This window comes from Rousettus aegyptiacus, unplaced genomic scaffold (genome assembly GCF_014176215.1).
Source record: "Rousettus aegyptiacus isolate mRouAeg1 unplaced genomic scaffold, mRouAeg1.p scaffold_m13_p_17, whole genome shotgun sequence".
Lineage (NCBI taxonomy): Eukaryota > Metazoa > Chordata > Mammalia > Chiroptera > Pteropodidae > Rousettus > Rousettus aegyptiacus.
Genome location: NW_023416292.1, coordinates 32,111,294 through 32,137,233, shown reverse-complemented (window position 1 = coordinate 32,137,233; position 25,940 = coordinate 32,111,294). Strand labels below are relative to the sequence as shown.

The 25,940-nt window shown below is 34.5% G+C and overlaps 1 protein-coding gene and 1 pseudogene across 2 annotated transcripts in view; one reads left to right on the top strand and one right to left on the bottom strand.

Annotated features, from left to right (window-relative positions):
• The window catches only part of TRIM33 (tripartite motif containing 33), an 84,307-nt gene that overhangs the window by 56,347 nt on the left and 2,020 nt on the right, over positions 1-25,940 (bottom strand). The gene's annotated exons all lie outside the window — the stretch shown is intronic.
• LOC118612980 lies at positions 8,936-9,054 on the top strand (annotated as a pseudogene).

Below are 25,940 nucleotides of genomic sequence, written 5' to 3'. Positions count from 1 at the left end.
CTAAATATAAAACTGGCTTAAGTTGAAGTTATATATGGCCGTTTATGTGTAAATATGAATATATAAGACCTGACACTGATTATCAAATATAACAAACAAAATATATTTAGGAAATGCATTAAGTATGGATGTTATAATGTCTTTTGGTATTCTTTAAGCTTCTTAATTCTTAAAAATACATCCATCTTTAAATTAAAATTCAAAAACCTTGCATAATCAGAAAATTAGGATACATCAATCTAATTCCAACACATACATTATCTAAAGTACCCAAGTTTTTTCATTAACAGAAACTTATGTAAATACATACTTTTTCATTGGTGATATGGGCAAGTAATAGCCTGCTTGCTATAAAATAAAAAACCCTGGAATTTTAAACGATAAACATTTTAGCTATTATTAAGAATGACTTTTATACTTTTAAAGAAAAGGAAGAAAACAGAAAAAAGCTATGGAGATAGTATTAGGGCCAAAAAGGCTTAAAGTATTTACTAACTGGTCCTTCACCCTGCAGGACTGAACATCTCGTTTAAATGAATGATTTTTCAATTACCCAGGTAGAAACAGTGCCATGTAACCAGAAACTTCAAGAATTCAAGTGCTTCTTGAATTTAAGTGCTCAAATCCAAAACTACAGGAAGTCCAACTATCTCAGTGGGTATAGTTCACAGAAGAAAGGGCTTCGGTCTGTGTACGCACATGTGTGCTTATGAGAAAAACTGCAGACAGCTAGGTTTTCTTTTCTCTTTATGGGGGAAGAAAGTATGGAACTGAAAAGGCTCCGTGGAACCTGGAGCCATGAAAACCCAGGATTCCAAGGCTGCCTGCATCCACTGCATTTGCTTATTCACTCCTCTTTTAAGAGGCCATCTGAATTTGGCACTGAGAAGCTCAACTAGTAAGTCCATGGATTATGAGAAGATAGTACCACCCCCACTGTACTGGCTGAGCAGGGAAACAGTGAGACTTTGCTGCTAGTCTTGGGATAAGGCATTTAATTTGAAAATGCATTCAGTACAGGGCAGCTGAAACAAAGTTTATCATGGTCCATTCATTCACCATTGACTAATAACCACACAACCATCCCCGAACTTGACCCTGTAAAAGGAACTATCCTCATGAATAAAGAACAAATATATCCCATTTGAGGAGGCTGAGTAACTTGAGAGAGACCAAGGTGAATAATCAGAACCAGCTGGCTGGCTCCTACTGAGGCAGAATAAACAAAAGAGAACCTGAGTAATAAAAGGACCAAGAATGCTCAGAAAAATGCTATTAGAATACACATCACAAATATAAGGAAAAAGGCTCTCTTAGAATAACATGATTTCCACATATTAAACAGAAGACCTGAAAAAAAGAAACAGCAGTACCTGAGAAACACATTAATAGTTTGGAAGATCCAATTAAGAAATACCACTAAAATAAAACAAAAGAAAGGTCAAAAGAGAAAAGGATAAATACATACCAGCAAATGGGGCAGGAGGCAAAACAAAAACAGGAAGAATGATATTAGCATGAAATTTAAATTCTATTCAAAAAGCATTAAAAAGGACAAGGAGGAATTTCATTTAACAATCAACTTTTGTGCAAGAAACAGAATGGCAGCCACAAACAAAAGGCAAACAGGATGCCAAAACAAAAAATTCAGTCGCTCTCAAACTCAAATTTTCTTCTCTATTTCTGAAGTCCAGAAAATTTTGATAAAAGTTTGGCTTCGAAACACATTTAGTGAAAAACATCTGACCTGAATTGGTGTGAAACTCTTTGTATGTATCTTTATTTACCTTACTTAGTGTAAACACTGCTGAAGAAATACCAACATGTTTAATTACAAGGGTACTACTACCACATACCTTGATGAAAGGTTAAGTACTATCTTCCTTTTCGAAAATGTGAACACCTAGGATCCAAAAATGATTTTAACCCATACTGAGTAGCCCATGAATGAAATTTTTAAACTCAAAAATAAAATATTTTGTTTTCCAATATAAAGTTTTCCATAACACTTTTATTGTGTAGCTTGACCGTGATAGAAAAAAAATTAAAAGATTTTATTGATCATTATATATGGACATAAACAAATAACTCTAAAAAATAAATAAAAGATGACTTTCCCACACTACAAAAAAAGTTAAAATAATTGCTAAATAAGAAACGATATTCTGGTTCAAATAGGAAAATTTTAAGTGAAAAATTTAAAAATTACAATGGAAAACATTTTATAACTTAACGTTTTATTTCATAACAAAGTATCACAAGGCAAAGTACAAACAGGAAACTATCTGGCCTTCATGACTTTTATAAAAATTAATGTACTACCATATCTTTGAAAGATACACATAGTCACAGTTAAATAACTGAAAGTCAAGGACAAGATAATGTTTGAAAGGAGTTAAGAAAAAGTGACTCATGATGTACAAGGGAACAACAATAAGAGTAACAGACTTGGCAAAAGCAATTTGAGGCCAGAAAACAGTCAGCGGGATGATGTAATTCGAAGTGGTGAAAAGAAAAAAATAGCAACCAAGAGTTCTATAGTCATCAAAACTAACCTGCAAAAATGGAAAGAAAGACATCCCTACCTATATAGTCATGGACTGAGAGAATTCATTACAAAGTCTACCTGCCTCACAAGAAATACCAAAGAAAGTATCTCGGGCAGAAAGGAAGTAACATAAGAGTAACTCAAATGCATATAAAGAAATAAAAATACTGGCAGTGTCTGCTACACATCTGGAGAACAATATTTATCAAAACGTACATCCCAATTGACTATAGCAAGTGTTGGTAAGGATATGACACAACTGAAACCCTCGTGCACCATCTTGAGTATAAAATGGCACAACCACTTTGCAAAACCATTTGGCAGTTTCTGATAAAATTAAACATACACCTAGAAATTCTACCCCTAGGTATTTTCTCAAGAGAAATGTACACAGATGCCCATGAAAGACATTTGAAAGAATATTCGAAGCAGCAATATTCATAACAGCCCCTAACTAGAAACAATAATGTCTATCAAAGATGAATGAATAAACAAATTGTAGTATACCCATACAATGGGACACTGCTCAACAATAAAAAAAAATAATAACTACTAATACACAAAACAATATAAATGAATTTTAAAATATTATCCTAAGCAACAGAAGTCAGGCACAAAAGCATGCATACTGCTTGATCCCATTTATAACTCTGAGAGAAAGTAAATAAGTGGTTGCCTGGAGCCAAAGGTTAAGGAGGGATTTTGTGCAAATGGCTGTGAGAGAACTTTTGCAGCAATGAAAACTGTATTAATCATATTTCTAAATTCAGTAAATTTGATGCTTTAACATCGGCCCTGTATGTAGGTGCCAGACATGAATTGTTCTGGACATCTGACTTGAGTAATAAAAAAATGAAAAGAAATAGAAATAAGAATAAAGAACAAGGGTAAGGGTAATTATGTAAGTAAATGTACAACACAGTATAAACCTATTTTTTCTCTTTCCTTAACTGATTCAGAATAAAACCGCGTAAAACAATAATAGTACAAAGGAATAGAAAAGAAACAGAATTATACTGGAGTGAGGACTTAACACCAAACTATAACTCAAATCTACAGAAATTAAAAAGTACCAGAAATGGTCAATGTATGCAGATTAATATAAAAAAATTATATTTTTTCCTTTCTTCTCTTAACCGTCTTAAAAACCATTAAGCATATCAACAATAACCATAACAGCATTGCTGGTTTTATAACATATAAATTTAACACACAGAAACAACAGCACAAAGGAGGGAGGAGGAAAGGAGCCATTATTGAAATTTCTGCCATTTTCCTGAAATTGAGTTAGTGATAACCTAGAAAAGACTGTGACAAACTGTGATAAATGTGATAAAGATACATATTGAAACCCCTAGAGCAATCACTAAGGAATTAACTAAAAAATAAATAAATAAATAAATAAATAAAATAGAAAACTAGAAAATATGTAAATACGAAAGATGGCAAATGAAAAATTAAGGATCAACAAAAGTACATGAATAACATAGAAAACAAATAGCAAAACAACACAGATCTGATCATATCGATGATTATAAATTAGGATGAATTAAACACTCCAATCAAAAGGAAAAGTTTGCTAGATATGAAAAAAATATTAAATAAATGCTGTGTATGAAAGACACTTTAGATCGAAGACACAAAAAGAATTAAAAAAAAAAAAGGAAAAAGTATGTCATAGAAACTATAAAAGAGCTGGACTAGCCATACTAATATCAGATAAAGAGAGTTTTAGACCAAAAAAAGGTACTAGAGACAAAATTGAATGTTTTCAAATGATAAAAATGTATCCTCTAAGATATAATAAATATGTACACTTAAACAAGGCAGCTTCAAAATAATGAAGAAAAACCTGGTAAAATTAAGAAGGACAAAACAGAGCACGACTATGAACAATTAGAGGCTCACTACCTGTGAGACTGTATTAAGTGACTAATTTAATATGCGACTGACTCTTGAACAACATGAGGGTCAGGGACTTCAACCCCTGCACAGCTGAAAATCCACATATAAACTTTTGACTCTACATTCAACCCTTAACGTCCTCAGATTCGACCAACCACAGATTCAAAACAGTATTTTCAATCTGTAGTTGGGAATCATAGTTGGAAATGCAAAAATACTATTTTCCATCCATGGCTTGTTGAACCTGTGGATATAAAACCCATAGACAGGAGGGGATAAAGAGGTAAGTGCATAAATTTAAAAAAATACACATATAAGTGGACCCACACAGTTCAAAACCATATGGTTCAAGGGTCAACCGTATGTATAACTGGAGACCCAGAGTGGAGGTGACAAAAAAGGGTCGGAAAAATATTTTAAGAAACGGCCGAATTTTTTCCAACTTTAACAAAACAACAATCCAGAGATGTAAGAATCTCAATAACCCCTGTGGATGACACCTCTAAATAAAACCATGTCAAAGCCATCATAATTTCAAATTACTGAAAACCAGTAATAAAAGAGTAAATCTTAAAGGCAGAATGGGAAAAATAAGGTATTACATACAAAGGAACAAAGATAACAATGACAGCGGACTATAAATGCCAGAAGTTAATGAACCGACACCTTTAAAGTAATGAAAGCAAAGAAAACAAACACATAAATAAACAAACCAACCTAAATGACAAAATTGGGGTAGGGAAAAAATAACAGAAGAGATTGCAGATATTAGTAAATAAATATAAAATGAATGTTTAATGTAACAAAAATGGAATACAATTAATTATGACCAAGGGGAAAAAACCATAAATCCAGAAACAAAAATAGCTAAATAAAATTTTCAAGTATTCAAATGAGACCATGACAAAAATAAAAGTATAATGAAACTTTTCAGTACTTTTCAAATGGGATATAAAGGAAAAACAAAAAGGAAGTGGATAATACAACCTAAGAGCTATTTATATGCCTCTGGAATCAAAAAATATACATTGTTGGTATGTTTGTAGAATACTGAGAAAAACTAATCTTGTATTTAGTAACCAAAAACAAACAAGGAAAAAACCTTCCAATTTAAAAGGTACTGATATTTACAAACAAAATGAAAACAGATTAATAGATACAGAATACAAACTGGTAATTGCCAGACTGGGGGGAGGGGCGTTTGGGGGGACTGCGTGAAAATGGTGAAGGGATTAAGAAGTACAAATCGGTAATTACAACATAGTCATAGGGATGTGAAGTACAGCATAGGGAATATAGTCAGTAATATTGCAATAACTATGTATAGTACCAGGTGGGTACGAGACTAATCAGAGAGATCACTTTGTAAATTACATAAATGTCTAACTACACTGTACAAATGAAATTAACATAAAATACTGAATGTCAATTCTAATTGAAAAATTAAAATTAAAAGATTTTAAAAAAAACACAGAAGGTACTGATTTTTTATAATCCATATCCTGATTATGATCCAATAAAAAATTTTACAAAGTAAAAATAAATTAAAAAGTCACATACATGCAACCCAAAAGAAAAATGGATTCTAGTTAACTCAGACTAAAATTAACAAGCTCTCTAGAAAACAGTGAAGCAGAAACAGCTCATGCTCAAAGATATTATGTTAAAATTAATAATAGTCTTGATTGAAGATTAGACAAGATAGAATTTAGCCCCTTCCCAAAAAAATTAGAAATATAAAACAAACCAAAGTAAGTATGAAAACAATTAACTATATAAGATGAAATATTACTGAAAACAAAATTGAAAATTTATATTTAAATGATTTTTCTTTGAGGAAAAAGTAAAATAACATGAATATAATCAAAAAGATATACATAGAAAAAAGGAGAAAGTAACAGAATTGTTTTTTAAAAGAATTATAAAAGAATATTAAGTCTATTATCAGCAAATACTACATTTAACTCTAAAATAAGTTATTTTAAAACCTAAATGGATAATTTCTTAGTAAAATGTGATTTATCAAAAGCAAACCAAGAAGTAAAAAACATAAACAGACATATTAGCATACAGATTAGAAAGAGCTGCCATTTTTAAAAATTCCGAATCAACATATTTTTACAGAAGAGTAATGTGTAAGTAATAGACCAGCAATTCCATCATTATTTGCTCATCTAGAGTGTAGAAAGAAAATCTCTATTCATTTTATAAAGCCAGCATCATTTTAATAGTTGACAAAAACAATTCAAAAGAAAATTGCAGACCTTTCTAACATGCGGATTCTATATTCCTAAATGAAATATTAGTAATCATTCTGGAAATCTGTCAACAGAATATTATGATCAACCAAGGTTTACATTAAGAATTCAAAGATTATTCAACAGCATTAATATTAAAATAACTATCAAAACAACTAAAGGAGAAAAGCATATGGTTATATAAATTGATGCTAAGATAGTATATGATAAAATTCAGATAGTAATAAAAGCTCTAAGAAATAGAAGCAAGCAAATATGAAAAGAATCATTTACCAAAAAAATCAAGTAACTTTAGAAAACAGCCAAAATGTTAAGAACTTTTCAATTCAAGTCAGAAACCAAGCATCATTTATCAAAAAGAAAATACAACAAAATAATGACACAGACTCTGAAACCAGACTAATTAGGTTTTATTCCAAGACTATCTCCCTCTGAGTTGTGTGGCTCTAGGTTGGTTCCTTAACCTTGAGTCTTAGCTTCCCATTTGTAAAATGGGAATACTACTACTACCTATCTTAAGGAGTGTTAGAAGATTGCATATGAAAATAAATGTAAAATCTGACATACAGTAAGTTCTCAGAAAACATCATCTATAGTTATTGGTTACTATTTGTATCAAAGATTTTAGAGCACCACTATGTAAAAGGGCTTTCCACAATAATGAAAATGTATTATGTCTGCAGAACCCAATGCAGTAATCAATACGACAGGTGGTCACTGAACACCTGCAACTAACAAAATGAATTTTTAAATTTAAAAAGGTTGTCACAGAGACTTCTGACTGACCAGTGATAGATTTAGGGGGTTTCCATATCCCCCTCTTCAAGTTCAATTATTTATAACTACGACTCACAGAACTGAGAAAAGCACTTTACTATTACTGATTTATTATAAAGTATACAATTCAGGAACAAATGGAAGCAATCCGTAGGGCAAGGCTTGGGGAGGAGTGGGGAGCACAAAGCTTCCGTGCCCTCTTCAGGCATACCATATTTTCCCAACACGTGGACATCTTCACCAATCCAAGCTCTCCAAACCTCATCATTTAAGGGTTTTTATGGAAGTTCCATTATTTAAGCATGATTGACTAAATCATTGGCCACTGGTGACTGAACTGAATCACCGACCCTCTTTCCTCCCCAGAGGTCAAGGAACTTTCAGGCCCACCCTCTAATCACGTGGCTGGTTTTTCCTATGAGAGTCCATCCTGAAGCTCTCTAGAGGGTGGGGCATGTTCTTTGAGGGTAGAGTCATGTTCTTAGTATAATCTCAGGTATAGCTGATAGGGGCTTGTTATGAATGACAAAAAATGTTCCTCTTACCCCTATCACTGAATCTTACAAGCTCCAGAGTCTGACAGGAACCAGGGACAAAGACCAAATGAATAGTTCAAATTATATGGGGTGGAGGCCACAACAGAGACCTATGTGTCTTACGGAAGCCTAAAATATACATTACCTGGTCCTGCACAGCAGGGGTCTCCAAACCCCGGGCCTGGGACCAGTACTGGTTGGTGGCCTGTTAGTAAACCAGCTGCACAGCAAGAGGAGAGTTAAGCTTCATCTGCATTTGCAGCCGCTCCCCAGAGCTGCCTCAGCTCCACCTCAGATCATCAGGCACCAGTCCCTGGTGCCAAAAAGGTTGGGGACCGCTACTTTATAGTAATAGTTGCCCTGGGCTATTTAATAAGACAAATCTCAATAATTAAATCATGCATAGTATGTTCTTCTATCATAACTGAACTTAATTATAAAGTTAACAACCATAAGAAATTTGGAAAGCTCCAAATATTCAGAAATTTAAAAACAAACTTCTAAATAACCAATGGGTAAAGGAGAAATCACAAGGAAATTAGAAAATATCTAGAACTGAATAAAAATTAACACTAGTGTATATATAAACTATAAGTTGCAGCTACAGCAGTGCTTAGAGTCCAAAAGAACATTCTATCGTTGATAAATGTTCTGTATCTGCACTGTCCAGTATGGAAGCCACTAGATACACGCTATTACCAAACACTTAAAATGTGACTAGAGTGACTAAGAAATCAATCTTCAATTTAATTTTACTTTAAATTTTTTATCAATAGCTACGTATGGATATTAGCTAACACATTTGACAATACAGGCTTATAGGAAAATTTATAGTTTTAAAGACTTAAACTAAAAAGGAAAAAAATCTGAAACCAATAATCTGAACATGCCCCTTAATAAGAGCAAATCAAGTCTACAGCCATGCTACCCTGAACAAGCCCAATTCCATCTGATCTCGGAAGTTAACCAGGGTCGGGCCTGGTTAGTACTTGGATGGGAGACCACCTAAGAAGACCAGGTGCTATAGGCGTAAAAAATAAAAATAAAAAAATATGGGATTATAAAATGACAAAGTCCTTGCAATCTGTGAGGTCAACCAAGGGTTGCCTTGCCTAAAAATAAATTAATTAAGAGCAAATCAAGCCCATATTAAATAGAATACAATAAAGATCACAGTAGATGATCTTTGAAAAGATCAACAAAACATACACAATTAACCGGATGCGAGAGAAGATACAGGTAAGGAAGAGAAGGTGTAGTGGGCAAGGCAGAGAGAGAAGAAGGGAGAGGGAGGAAGACAATCAAACTGATTGATTTAGAGAGAAAAAGAGAACAAATATTTCTAAAATCAACAGTGCAAGAGTGAAACAGAGAACATAACAGCCCCTACAGAAATCAAAAGCTGTAAAGGAATATTATGAATGTGTTTATGCCAACAAGTCAAACATTCGAAATCCTTAGACAAATATTAATTACCAAATTGCCTAAAGAAGAAAGAAAAACTGAATATACTCATATCAAGTAAAGAAACTGGATTAGTAATTAAAAATCTACAAAACGAAATCTAGGCCTATCTGGTTTCAATGGTGAACTCTCTCAAGGAAAAAATAATACAAACCTTACATGAACTCTTTAGAAAACAGAGGAGGTGGGAACACTTCACAACTCATGTTAAGGGGTCAATGTCACCCTGTTACCAAAGACATAAGAAGACAAAGACATGACAGACAAAATCCTCCTGTATACATATCAAATCACCGTGATTTGAACTTCAAATGTCTTACAATTTTGTCAATTATATCTCAATAAACCTGGAAGAAAAAAAAGAAAAAATCCTCAATATCTCCACTGCCATGATCTTAAACAAAGGAGACTTTAATTAGGCCCATATTATTTCTTACCTAAACTACTAAAAACCTCCTACCTCCCCGCCTCCCCCCCCCCCCACATCAGTGGGTAGTAACAGGGAGCTGAACTTCTCCTCTCACTCAGCAATAACAAAAAGGAATCAGTGGTGGGGGTTGGGGCAAGTCATCACTCTACTACCTGTCCCCTTCTGTGGTATGTTAAGGTCCCTGGCGAGAAGGGGGGATGAGGTTCCACCCTCTACCCTACAGCAAAAAGGTGGCATGAGTCATCTCAATGCTTCCTCCATCCCTGGTACCAGTGGGGCTCAGTGGAATTGAGCTTAAATGGCAACAAGTTGTATGAGTTGGTACATTTTTGGTGGGAAAAACCCAGAGGGAACTGAAATTCCATCTCATCCATTTACAACAAGGCAGTGAGTCAGCACTCCACTTTTGCTGGGATAGTGTCAACTGGGCCCAAGCAGAAGCTCAACATAAACCTACATGGTCAAATGTCTTCAACAGGAAGACTGCTTGCAAAAGAAAAGATTAAACAGCACCTTGATCATCAGAATATAATACCCAAGTATTCACAACATACTCAAAAATCTCTGTCAAACCAAAACCAGAAAAATAATTGAGAAAAGACAACTGATACATGCTCACATCAAGAAGAATCAAATATTAGAACCATCTGACAAAGAATTTAAAGGAATCAATGTAAACATGCTTTAAAAAGCAATTACAAGTCTCCTGAAACAACAAAAAAATAGATCAAAGAAATAGAAGTTATTTAAAAAGCCAAATGGACATTACAGAACTAAAATACAATAACCAAAATTTAAAAAGTGATAAATGGCCTCAATAGAAAAGTAAAAATGACAGGACAGAATCACTGAACTTTAGATCAAATCCATAGAATTTATCCAAAATAGATGGAAAAAAATTAACACAGTCTCAAAGACCTGTGGAACAATAAGAAAATAGCTAACACTCATGTCGTCAGTATCCTAGGCGTGAATGGAACTTACAAAAGTATTTCAACAAATAGCTGAAAATGTCCCAAATTTTCCAAAAGACATAAAACTACAGAATCAAAAACTAAAAATCCGAAACAGGATAAACCCAAAGAAATCCACATCAATTCATATAAAAGCTAAAGACAAAAAAAGTCTTGCTAACAGACTGATTTCATGACCGGGAACATCAATTCCAATGACAGTAGATTTCTCAAGGAAAACCACCAAGGCCAGAAAGTGGCATAACGTTATTGAAAGGCTGAAAGAAAAGAACTCTTAAACGCAAATTCTATATGCAACAAAAAATATTCTTTAGGAATGAAGGCAAATGACATTCTCAATGAAAGAAAACTACAAAAATTTGTAACTAGCAAACCTATGCTTAACTTGTATGGTTAAAGGAAGTTTGCTAAACAGAAAAGAAACATTAAGAGATAAAAACTGAATCTTCGGAAAAGAAAAGCATTAGAATGGTTAAGAATGATGGTAAACAATACTTCTTCTCACAGGTGCCCTAAATCTTTTGTGATGTCTGTCACGGGGATGTGAAGTACAAACGTAGCCAATACTATAATGGCTATGTATAGTGCTAGGTGTACACTAGAATAATGGGGGTGGGAGGGCAATTTTAAATTATATATCTCACCACTATGCTGTACACCTGAAACTAACATAAAATTTTTTAAATCTTATTTTTGATATAAAAATTATATCAGATATAATACTATGTATAGAAAATAAAGATAATCATATTTTAAAACTAGAAAAGGTAAAAAAAAAATCAAAATAGAAGTTTCTATACCTCACTCCACATGGGAAGTCATCAATATAGACTATAAATTTATAAGTGAGTATCACAACATCTAGACAAACCACTAAAAAGCTATTCAGCACTACACGAACTACACAAAACTATATAAAAACACCATAAAGAAAGACTGAATCTTTAAAAAAAAAAGTCTTGGTAACTCATATGAAGGCAAGAAAAAAAACAATGGAATCAAACAGAGAGAGAAAAAAAGAGGTCAATAATTTCCTTAAATGTAAATGGTATAAATACACAAATTAAAAGACAAAGACTGGCTGAATGGATAAAACATGATCTAACAATAAGTTTAAAAGAAAATCACTTCAAACACAAAAACTGAAAGCAAAAGAATGAAAAAAGGACAGAGACAACTTTTGAAAAGATAGTTCTATAGATACTTCCCCAGGAAACAACGGTAAATGGTGAAAATTATTTTTTAAAAACAACCATTTAAAGTCTCTGGAAATTATCCTAAAAAGCGTGCAGTTAAAAAAACAAAACAAAACAAAACAAAGCAAAAAAACCCACAACAGTTATTCAAGAAAATCTACTAAATCTTAGTTTTAAAAAAAAGTCTGTTGCGCTTAAGCCACAACCCACTCCCTCCCTCCCCTACCAACTCATCATGATGAAAGTAACACTTCAGGTAGACATGGCCAAAAAGATCTCTCCTACCAGCTTCAAGGGCTATTATACCTTCCCAAAAGGGGCAGGCCACCAGCATTTCTCATCCCACATGCTAATAAATGCTAATAAAGTCAAGGCAGTGTGACCAAGAAATCAGAAACTTCCTTCTCACATAGCCCCAACCAATAGGGCACAGCAGAACAAATATACTGGGGAGCAAAAGGCTTACCTGCTCATAGGGCAGAGGTCCCATGCCTAAGCAGAGGCAAGCCATTAAGACCAGAGGAGAGGCTCCTTACCCCACCAGCATCCTACTCATGCAGCAGAAATATCACCGAAAGAAGGGAGCCACTGGCCCTATCTACAGCTCCACAGCAATGACCCAGAATTCGCCTAGGGGAGAGGCAAGCTATAAGAACTGAGAGCTCTGAAGCTCTTCCCAAGAGAACTGACTTTATGTGGAACAGTGTATGCAAATGTTCAAACCTAAGTGCACTCTTAAAACAGAAAACAAGCTAAACCACAGGCCAGCTAATTTACAAGAGACCCAAAGAACCTAAAAAGAAGGTCTACTGTGGTCCTAACAAATCTCAAAAACTAACTTCAAAAACTACTGTGGAAAATGGTCTGACCTGAATTACAACAGATTATGGGAAAAGTTATGCCCCAGGGCATTATCAAAAACAATGGAGTAACCAGACCACAATTAGCAGAGCCTAAAAGCTCCTGTGATACCCACAGAGGGGGAAAGCTCAACAGACACCAAATAGTCAAAAAGAGCCCTCCTAAACCCATGTTCCGTCAGGGTGATTACACATGCCCAAGATTATGCCCTCTGACAGGACATCAGAGGCTTCACACAGCAGTGGAAAATAAACTTGACATCACTAAAATGATCCAGTCAAATCGCTAAACAAATTATCAAACAACTGGCAACGCCGGGGGGTGGGAAAGATCGAGCACTATCTCAAAAGGCAGCAGAAATGGAAAAATGAAAGAGCAAAGGATATGAGACATATATAGGAGAAAAAAAGCTAAGTGGCAAACATAAACCCAACTGAACAGTAACATTAAATGTGAATAGATTAAACAATACAACCAAAAGACAGAGATTGTCAGGCTGGATTTTAAAAACACAAAAACAAAACCCAACTACACATTGTCTACAAAATACTATTTACAATCAAATATACAAATAGGCTCAAAGTAAAAGGGTGGGAAAAGATAGATATATTGTGCAAACAGCAACCAGGAGAAAGCTGGAATGGCTGTACTTAATCAGAGGAGGCAGAATAATGGCCCTCCAAAGACATCTACCTCCTAATCCTCAGAATCCGTTGAAGAATGAAAGATCCCTGTATAAAACTCAACTATATTTTTATGCAGTAAATGAATAATGAATATGAAGGAATAGTCCAAAAAAGTGAAATTAAGAAAACAATTTCATTTATAATAGCATCAAAAAGAACAATGAAACAAAGAAATAAACTTTTAAAAGTGTAAATCCTCTCCCCAAAACTACACATGTTGAAATAAAGAGAACCTAAACAAATGTAAAGACATCCTTTGTTTATGAGTCAGAAGACTTAATATGGTTAAAATGGCAATAATCCCCAAAGCTAACATACAAATTCAATACAATCTCTATCAAAATCCCAGTTGGCTTTTTTGTAAAACTGATAAGCTGATGCTAAAATTTATATGGAAAGTCAAGGGGCCTAGAATAGATAAAACAATCTTGAGGGGAAAAAAAAAACAAAAATGGGGGACTCACTATCAATTTCAAAACAACACAAAACTACAATAAGCAAGACAATTTGCTACAGGCATAAGGATACATTTACAGATCAATGAAATGGAACTGTCTAGAAACAAAAACTCAGTTTTATGGTCAGCCGATTTTAGCACTTAGGGTGCTAAGACAATTCAATGTGGAAAGAATAGTACAGCTGACCCTTGAACAACACAGGTTTGAACTGCACAGGTCCCTAAATGTGAAATTTTTTCAATAAATATATGGGAATATTTGGGGGAGATTTCCTTACTACCATGAAGCAACTGCATCGATAACACTAGGCTACCATAAAGCAATCATATGGCTGCTTTGGTATCAATGCAAGAATCATTATACCCATAAAATGAATTTTTTCATATTACCTTTTTATTTTTGATGTGTAGTATTAATAATACATTAACATCTACAGTATTTTGTGTCATATAAGACAATATTGATGTAGATACTGAGAGACGATTCATCATAGACAGATATTATAAACTTATGGTATCTATATAGTATGGTGTTATAAATGTATTTTCTCTTATGATTTTAATAACATTTTCCTTTCTCTAGCTTACTTTATAATATAGTATACAACACATATAATATACAAAATACGTATTAATCGACTGTTTATGTTATCAGTAAGGCTTCCAGTTAACAGTGTTAAGTTTTGAGGGAGTCAAAGTTATACCTGATTTTTGACCACACAGAGGTCAGTGCCCCTAATCCCTGCATTGCTCAAGAGTCAACTGTATCTTCAACAAATTGTTCTGGGTCAATGGATAGCCACGTGTAAAAAAAATAAGCTAGATCTTTACCTCGTTCACAAATTGTACATACACTGCATCATGGAACCAAACTTCAAACTAAAAATGTAACACTCTTAAGAAAGCAAACATAAGCATGTACGTCTTCATGGCCTTGGATCAGGAAATGGTTTTTTAGATATAGCAACAAACAAAAGAGCACAAAAGAAAAAATAAACTAGACTTCATTGAAATTATTAGCACAAAAACTTTCGTGATGCCAACTCTGTGAATATAATTAATGCCAAAGAGTTGTACACTTAAAAATGGATAAAATGTCAAATTTTTTTTGTATTTTCCCCACAAAAAGTTTTTAGAAAAACAGCAAGGTGTGAAAAAAACTTTTGTATAACAAATACCACAGAAAAACTGAAAGACAACCCACAAATACAAGATACATGCAAATTAAATATAAGGATCTATTATCCAGAATATACAAAAAAAGATGACAACTTAATAATGTCAAATAATCCAATTAAATAATGGGCAAAAAGCCTTATGCAGGGTCAGGTCTCATTTCTTCAAAGAAAAACACACTAAGCACACGAGAAGATGCTCAACGTCACTGGCCATCAGGAAAATGCAAATCAAAACCACAAAGAGATACTACTTAACTATAACAACTGTCAGGCAAGATTATGGAAAAATTGGGACCCTCATCCATACACTGATAGAAATGTAAAATGGAATAGCCAATTTGGGAAAGTTTAGCAGTTCCTCAAAAGATTAAATATAGAGTTACTATACAACCCAGAAATTCCACACACACACACAAAGAGAAAACATATGTTCATGCGAAAATTTGTAAAAAAATGTTCATAGCAGTATTATTCGAAATAGTCAAAAAGGGGAAACGAATCAAATGTCGATCAACTGAAGAATGGATAAACAAAATGCTAACAGCTATAAAACAAAATATTATTCAAGGGCAAAAAGAATGATGTACTGACACATGCTACAGCATGTATGAAACTTGAAAAGTCTGTTAAATTAAAGAAATCAGTGACTGAAGATCACATATTCTATGATCCCACGTATATGAAATGTCCACAATAGGCAGATCTACAGAGAAAGCGAGATCAGTGGTTGTCTAGGTCTGGGAGAGGATACAGTGCGGTAAATGGGGAGTGACTGCTAATGGGTATGGGATGTCTTCTGGGGGTATAGAGTTAATTTTTTTTATACTGTGTAAGGTAGGGGTCCAACTCCATTCTTTTCCATGTGGAAATATAGTCACCCCAACATCATGTGTCGAAGAAACTATTCTTTCCCCCACTGAATGAGTTTGGCAGACATGTCAAAAATGTCATGTGGATGTAATGGGAGGAAAAATAAAGCTACTAACACATGTTATATGTCAAGAGGAGGATAGAAACTAGATGGAGGCAAGGAGTGAGAGGGGAGCTCTTCACTATTTAGCTTTGTGTACTTTAACTTATGAGCAGTGTGAAGATACCACTTAGTTAAAATAAATTCAAGTCTGTAAAATACAATTACTAGGCAAGCCACAAAGTAGGTCTATCTGACAAAAGGACTCATCCTTGGAACATACCAAGCAGTCTACATTGGAGATAAGGTAGAAGGAGAACAAAAAAAAAGAATATGAGCACGACTTGAACAGGCACATTACAATAAAAGATATCTAAAGGCCAATAAACATAAAAAAAAAAGGTGTTCAATTTTACAGGTTATCAGCGCAATGCTATAAACCACTGCTACAGACCCAACAGAATGGCTAAAATATCAAAAACAAATCATATTAAGTATTAGTAAAGATATGAAGCAATTAAAAATCTCTAACACTACTGGTGGAAGTATAAATCAATAAACCACTTCAGAAAACTGTAGCAGCATCTAGTTAAGCGGAACTTATGCAACCTATTACTCAGGAAGTCCACTCTAAGATACCATGAGTCATGTTAAAGTAGAGCGTCCATGAACACATTCATAGTAGTAAAAACCCACAAACAACAAATGTCCATCAACATTTGAATGGATAAATTTTAGTATATTCATACCATGAATCCTGTAAAGACAATGAACAAATTACAACCATAAGCAACATGAATAATCTCTCACAATACTGAGCAAAAGCATTCAGTCACAAATTAGTACACACTGTTTATTTCCACTTAGAGTTTAAAAGCAGGCAAAATTAACCTATGGTGTTGGAAGTCGGGATCATAGGTAGTGACCAAAAGGGGACACAAAGAAAGTTTATAGGGTGCTAGTAATGTACTGTTTCTCATTCTGGTTGCTAGACTTACATTGGCTTATGCATATTCACCAAACTACATCTTTCGATTTTTACACTTTGTATATGTGTATTTCAAAAGAACATTTACTTTAAAAATTACACATATCACTTAAAATACACCAACATTTTGGTCTACCATCACAAAACTACTCTGTATGAGTAAATCCGTTTACTACCTTGACCAGGTACTTTACTAAAAAGGCAGTCTTCAGACAACTTTATTTGGCATCAGGTTGACATTATCCCATGCTTCTACAAGGATAAGAAACAGAAGCAAGTTACATCATGTTTGAGGCCATATTAAGTGACTCACTGGACTCAACGGTAATTAATAAGCATCAAATGAGCAATTGTAACAAAAGTAAATTTCACACACTGTTCAAAATTTGAAAGTAAACCTGTAAAGAGCTCAAGTGTAACATGCTACTATGACACATCAGTTGAGATGCTCTAACTTCATTTTAAATACGTAAAACACTTGAGTGTTTCAAGAGGTAGGAAAAATAGGCAAACTTCAGGAATACATTATAATGTGATTTGGTACAGAATTAGTTAAAATTCTGAAGGCACATATGTCATAGATTGAATAGGCTTTTCTGAACTTGCTAACCATCGTCTATTCAGCATTTCAATCTATTTACCAAATTTGACTACAAAGTTTATACTCTGAAAATTCTGTTGCATTTGTTTCTTGTCCATCTACCTAGATAGTAAAAATACTGATCACTCTAATGATGCGTAAATCTCATTAAAAATTAAAATACAGCTTACTGAAAGACTCTAAAGGGAAAAGATTACACAAGTGCTTAAAGTTAAGCTTTTAAAATTATGAAATCAAACTAATTATAATTTAATTATGTCCAACTCAAATAAAAGTGACTAATCATATTCTGAGTTAGGACAAATGTAGAAAATTGGTAGCCTATCTGGTATTATCTATTATATTTGACTTACTATGATTAGTTTTTCAGCCATTCCTTAGTAATTGAAAAGGAAATCTGTTTAATTTGAATATTAGCAATCTATTAATAAACCACAAATAGGATGACAGGCCAGAGTGGTCTAAAATTCTTATTCTGGCAGTCACTTGTGATGCTAGAAAAAGAAATCTGGAAATTCTCATCTAAATCCACTGTGAACAACAGGTCAGGCTATACATACCATATTCCTTGAAACCTGGATCATAATCAATGCCTAACACTTCAAATCAAATCCAAATGTGGGACAGGGCATGAGAAAGCACAGTAAATATTATAACCTTTGCAGGCAAAGATACAATATCGAGCACATGTAGGTACTTATGTAAAAAAAATAAATGTTCACAATTTTTATTCACAAAATTCAAAATATAATAATCTAGTAAAGATTTCTGTGATTCAAATCTACTAATAAGAATTATGAAATTCTTACTGGGAAGATTTAATTAACTTGTCATCCTAAAAGCTTTCCTTGCCTGATTAACAAGCCACTCAGAAACTTACCCTTGATTTCATTTTTTTAAGAAATTCTGCTGTGATGAGCTATTCCATTTAAAATTTTTTAATTTCTCTGTCCACTGCTTCCCTGTGAGTCGGGAATATCACAACCAGAATTTGGTCTGTCCACATATGCTGTACTCTTTTAGCAGAGCTATATAGTAAAAGTATGTAATAAACACTTTGCTATCTAATTCAAAAACAAAATTATCCATAATCCACTGTGCCTTAAAAGGAGGACATCTGAAATCCACTTTTTTCTTGTTTGAAATGATAGGTATGCACTGGTAATTAAAATATCTTTGTAAATTGCCGTGCTACAGCCATATACATGCCTATTAAGTTATTAAAGCATCACTGCAATTTGTAGTGCACCGAAACGCAGTGCAAAGCAATGACTACCACATATAGTCTTTGTCACAAGTACTCACTTTGCCACTGTAGCATGAAAGCGGTCACAGATAACATAAACGAATGGGCAGCGCAGTGTTCTGAAAATTTTATTTATGAACGCATTTGAATGTCATGTCACAAAATATTCTTTCAATTTTTTCAACTATTTAAAAATGTAAAAATCATTCTTAGCTTATAAGTCATATAAAACCAGGCAGCAGGCCAGTTTTAGCCCATGGGCCACAGTTTGCCAACACCTGATCAGTGAAGTCTAACAATTAACAAGCACAGAACCTCCAGATCAGAATTTTATTGCCCCATTCAAGCAGGAAGAATATAAGGATTATCCACTGCTTGAGGAAACCTCAAATGCCTATAAGGTAAAGTAAACCCTAAATCAACATCTGCCGGTTCCAAAACACACTAAACTTAATTTCAGTGATTCTGTGTTAGTGGCAACTGGAAGGAGCAAAGGCAAAACACTCTTGAAGGGTTGTTCTCACAAACAGCTCTAACAGGATTCATAGATAAAGCTGTGGTGAACAAGCTCACAATCCAAAACTAGAAAGCACAGGAAACACCATTTACTACGACCAAGAGTGGGAGGAAGTGAGTAGTAAATAAGACCTCAAGAACGTCGGATCATAGAATTATCATATATAACTATGAAATCAGTATACTTTAGATATTAAAATATAAAAAGGAAAATGAAAAACAAGAAAACAAAGCAAACACAGCTAAGTGTGTTTTAAGGGAAACCATGTACAGTGAAAGAAAAAAGTATAGATGCTCCTCAACTTATGATGGGGTTATGTCCCCATAAAACCATAATAAGTTTAAAATATGAAGTCAAAAATGCATTCAACCTACCATAAACCATAGCTTAACCTAGCCAGTTTCTATAGGATGGGTATTGCTTTTGTATCATCGTAAAATTGAAATATTGTTTAAGTCAAACCACAGTTAAGTCTGGGACCATCTGCATATAGGAATAATTCATTATAGATGTGAAAGGCCTTTCTAGAAAGAAAACTGCATAATATTCAAAAACAGAAGATTTAATGGAAAGGCCAACAATGTTTATGAATAGGTGAGCACCATATTATAAATACAGCATTTCCCCTCAAATTTATATAGTCAAAGCGATTCCAATAAAAATGCTGACAAGTTTTTTAAACGCACATTCACAAAATAATTCTCAAATATGTAAGAGCAGAGTCAAGATCAATCAAGATAATCTTAAAGATAAACAGGGTGCATGTAGAGGGGAATGAAGTTACCTTAATAACGAATACAAGCAGACCACCTTTATTGTACAGTAGAGATCTTGCCTGTTTTACAAATTGAAGCTAAGGCCTTCCACCAGCAAAAAGATTAACCAGTCGCTGAAGGCTCAGATGACTGTTAGCATCTTTTAGCAATGAAGTATTTTTTAATTAAGGAAAATACACTGGATTTTTTAAGACAAAATGCTATTGCACACTTAACAGACTACAGTATAGTGTAAAAGTAACTTTTAAATGCACTAGGAAACCAAAAAATGAGTAGACTCACTTTATTGCAATATTTGCTTTATTACAATGGTCTGGTACCAAACTCGCAATATCTCCAAGGTATGTAGCAGTTTACTACAGCTATATCATAAGCAATAAAGGCAGGAAAAGGGGGGGGGGAGGACCAAAGGGTAAAAAACAACTCTCATACATCAAAAGACAGCTTTCTCAAGAGAGAGAAAAAAAGGTCAAGTGTATTATCTATTGTTGCATAACAACTTATCCCCAAACTTAGCAGCCTCAAACAATTCATTCTCTCTCTCAGAGTTCGAGTCAGGAATTTAGGGGTGACTTGGCAAGTGGTTCTAGCTCTGTGCCTCTAATGAGGTTGTAGTCAAATGTCACCTAGGACTGCAGTCATCTGAAAGCCTGACCAAGCTAGAAGATCTACCTCCAAAACAGCTCACTCACATGGCTGACAAGCTGGTGCTGGATGTTGGTAGAAGGCTTCAGTTCTCCAGATGGGCCTCTTTAGAGGACTGCTAGGGTGGGTGGCTGTTGTTTTCACCTACCACCAGGGATCTAAAGAGCAAGGCTATATGCATGTAATGACCTAGCCTCAGAAGTCACTGTTAATTCTACTGTATTCTCTTGGTCATCCAGACCAACCCTGTGGCAGAGGCCAAGAAGGGTATGAATGCCAGGGGAAAGGAACGCTAGGGCTATCTGGAAGGCTAAAAGGCGAGCTACCATGGCAAGCCATAATAGGCTTAGAATAAATCTTCCACTTAACCAATAAAGGTTCAGTATGCAGAACTTATCAAGAATTCTTGTAAATCAAAACAAAAAATGTAAGCAAGCTAAAGAAAAACAGAAGACATATGGACAATTCACAGAAGCAGCAAACTGCATATAATCAACATTCCAAAAATATTAGTCATTAGTACCCCATAATTCATGGTATTTACCCATCTTTAAGACACAGACTTTATTATTCTAAAAATAATACACTTATGTTCATCCTTGTTTTTTCTCACTTCCCCTTGGAACTAATGTCCATTGCAGAAGCTGGCTAGGGATAAAGGCTCATGGCCACCGAAGAGATCATGAGTTAATGGGTTAATGTGCCAAACCTCCAAACCAGACCTCAGGAAAGTAAAGTGACAGAACTCAGTCAGATAGTTTTATAAATATGGAGGGAAAAAAATCAGATCTACAGTGAGGTATTTACAAAAGGTCAATCTCAGTTACTAAGCACTTTTTTCATCTCTATCTTCTACTGGGAGCAAGCTCTTTATGAACTGTGCTGGCTACCCCAAAATGAAGTATTACAAATGCATGAATCTGTCACCTTCTACTATGGTCTGAAATTCTTCTCAATGACTCTACATTGCCATTTTCTGATTGTTCCTTTAAGGGAGCAAGTCTTACAACTTTTTAGTCTCAGGAGCCTTTACATACTCTGAATTACTGAGAATCTCAAAGAGCTTCTGTTTAGATGGATTTTTATCCATCGATATATACTGTATTAGAAATAAAAAGATTTTTAATATTTTTATTAATATAGTAATAATTTTAAAAAATCAAATAACTTTATTGAAAGTAAATATTAATTCATTTAGAAGAAACTTATTACATGTTTAAATAATATTTTTATCAGAAATAACTACATTTTCCAAAACAAATTTTTAGCAAAGAGTGGCACTGTTTTTACATTTTTAATATTTCTTCGATGTCTGGTTTAATAGAAGATGAGTAAATGCTTTTGCATTTCATCGATTGTGATGACTTGTTCTGTTTGGAGAATATGAAGAAAACCTGGCATCATACATATTTAAGTAATGGGAAGAAGATGATGGAAATCATGATCTGAGAGGTGTAGACAAATGACTTGAAAGAAGTAGTCAGTAAATTGATTCCGATAGCATTGGGGGGAAAAAAAAAACATAAAAAAGGTTTGCCCAGCTATTTATCTGCTCCAGGATTGATGTTTTTGTTAGAAAAGTCAAAATGCTAATGAAGCCCAAGTTTGAATTGGGAAAACTCATGGAGCTTCATGGTGAAGGCAGCATTTCTAGAAAAGCTACTGTGGGATGAGACAGGTGCTAAAGCTGAATGAGTTGACAGACTTGAGTCCCAGTCCAAGAATCTGTTTAAAATTCAGGCTTTCAATGGCAACAAATAAAAAATTGTATTTGTGGGGGAAAAAAAATCCCTAGATAAACTCCACACAGAACTAGCAGACTGTGTACTACTAGAGCAAAAAAATTCAAAGGGCTCAAGCAAAAGATTCCCCAAAGTGGTTCATCATGCTCAGTTTTTTAAGAAAGAAAAAAGGAAAAAGGAAAAGGAAAAGGAAGAAAAGAAAAGAAAACAAAAGAGGAAAAAAAAAAAAGAACCACTGTCTCTTCACACTACGCCCAGAGGTATTCACTCCCAACTACCACATGACTGTTGCCATCACAATAAGTTTAAGATTCAGAAATAGAATCATGTTTCCATGTTGTTTCTTCCATCATTCCCCACAAACAAAAGAATATTAATTACGTAGATTTAAAAAGTTAGTATAAAAGACAAAAAAAACTTTAAAATTTTATAGAGTAGAAACTCAATCTCTTCATACTGCAGGCCTGGAGAGGCTGTCTAGATACCCTGCTCAAGGTTACATAGTGAATTAATAGCAGAACCCAATGCAAGTTCCTCCCAATCCAGTTCTTCATCCACATCACCAGCTCTCTCAGATGCATCCTACTACAAAAGTCTTATCTCTTTCAAGAGTTCATTTTAGAGTTTATCAGATGCATCAATATAAATATATATTTTTATTGATACATTATTGATGTATAATCAATACTGATAGCTATTCTGACTCGACCTGAAACAGAACTAAAAAAAATTACAAAAGCATTTTTAAAAACTTACTCTTGAGATTCAACAAATATTAACTAGTGTATATCTACTTTGATTTTCCAAATTCTTTAACAGTAAATGGATCAGCCTTTCTCTTCAAAAATATTAAAATCCATGTTTCTCAGAGTATGGTAGGTTCCAGAATCTGAATCACATGAGATACCTGTTAAAAATTCAGATTCTTAGTGTCACCTCCAAATTAATTGAAACAGTATCTCTTAAACTCTCAAAAACATTTTAAAAAGCTCTCCAGGTGATTCTTCTTCATTCAAAAGCTATTTTGAACATTCACTCTATTATATTCTAGTGAGAAACAAGAGGCAAATGAGAACGTAAACAGGTAAACATTTTGGATTTTCTGTGTACTGTGAAGAAAATAAAAACATAAGATGTCAGAAAGTGACCTGGAGGATTACTTTAAAAAGAGCAGTCAGACGATTTTTAAGGTTGTGAAAATACTCTGATATAATGGTGAATATATGTCATTATACATTTGTACAAACCCATAAAATGTACAACACTAAGAGTGAGCCCTCATGTAAGACTTTGGGTGATTATGATGTGTCAGTGTAGGTCCTAAATCTATCACTCTGGTGGGGGATATTGATAAACGGAGAGGCTACGCAGGCATTGAGGGCAGGTGATATATGAGAAATCTCCATATCTGCCTCTTATTTTGTTATGAATCTAAAACTGCTCTAAAAAATAAAGGCTTAAAAAAAAAAAACAGTGAAAGTGCTTCTCAGAGGCAACATTCGATGTGAGGAGCCATTTGCTCAAGAACAGTGGTTCTCAAACTTAGTGTGCATCATAATCACCTGGGAGACTAGTTAAAACAGACTGCTGGTCAGAATGTCTGAAGTGGGGCACAGATTCTGTATTCCTAACAAGATCATAGATGATGCTGATGCTGCTAGTCCAGAAGCCACATCTGGAGAACCATCAATCGACAGGGAACAGCTAAAAGCTGTGAGTAACCTGGTGTGTTAGGGGGACAGAAAATGGGCCAGTGAAGAGGGAAGGGTAACATGCTTATTGTTTCAGAAACACTTCAGAGAGTGAATTAAACTACCATCTTTGGCTCCTAGACCAGAGATGGAATCACAGGTTGTTCAATAATATCTTGCATTTGAAAAGCACTTCGCCACAGTTTATAAAAGCATTTTCACATTTATTATTTAATTTGACTTAGCAAGATATGAGCGAAGGCCTATTAGCTACATTTTAGAGGTAAAGAAACTGAAGGACAGAAACATTATGAACCTGAGGAAACCAGAAAAAAAGTGCCAGAACTGTGTCCCCTGACTCCAAATCCAGCGTTCCTTCCTAAACTGCATGCTCGCTCTTTTAAAAAGCAAAGCAAATGATACAGAAATTAATACTAACAAATTATTTTCTAGACTCCTTGCCTAAAAACATGTGGCTTCCAGACTTCCAGATACTGGTTAGAAAGCAACATGAAGACTGACAGTACTTAGTCCCATCTACTTATGTCTCCTATTTCGAAAACAAAGAAGGACGGAGATATATGAACACACAATCTACAGACTATTATTCTCTCGCCTGCATAAATATCAGAGGGCCAATTTCATTACCCTAGTCCCTCAGCCACATAAGCCAAACACAATTTTCATCTGTGTTCTCTAAATCTCTCACCTAATCCAGGTTCCCAAAAGAACACTGAATCCCATATATCTTACTATACTCATGAGGCCATGAGCAGTTAGTTATACACCCATTATCCCTCTTCGGTACACCCATTATCATTTAGTATCGCCTCCATCAATCTAACTCTTATTCTTAACATAACATTCTCACTTGCATGTCTAAATAATACTTCAAACCCCAAACCACCAAAACTGAAATCATTATATTCCCTCAACTGCGTGCATGAACGCACATGCGTGTGTGCATGCGTGCACACACACACACATGCACACACACCTGCTCTGTGCTTGAATTCTTTTACTTGCATTAATAGCACTGCAACGCATCAAACAAGAAACACTGGACTCAGCCTAGACACTCGCCTCTCCCTCACACCATCATACCCATCTTACTGGCCCCTGCCAACCTCCACTCCCATGGCTACTTACAATTAGTTACTACTGCTAACAAACTAGCTGCCATTTCATTAATAACTACCATGTACTAGTCAATGTACACACTTTATTCTTTCAATACCTGTATGAGGTAGGTAATTTTGCCTGTTTCACAAATGAGGAAACTGAGGCTAAGAAAAAATCTGTTTCAAGTCATAAGCAGGAAGTGATAAAGTAGACATTCAAATTCAAATATGTCTCGCAAATAGAAAATGCTTCCTCCTTTAATACCTGACATCAGTTCTTTACTACCCATTCCAAATGCTAATTTCTTACCTAGATTATCGTCAAGATTCTAATTGGTCCTGCCTCCAGTCTTGATTTCCTTTAGCTTTCAACTGTGTTCCCAAGTGATCTTTAGGATCACAAATGTGATTCTTTTATCCTCTTGATATAAAA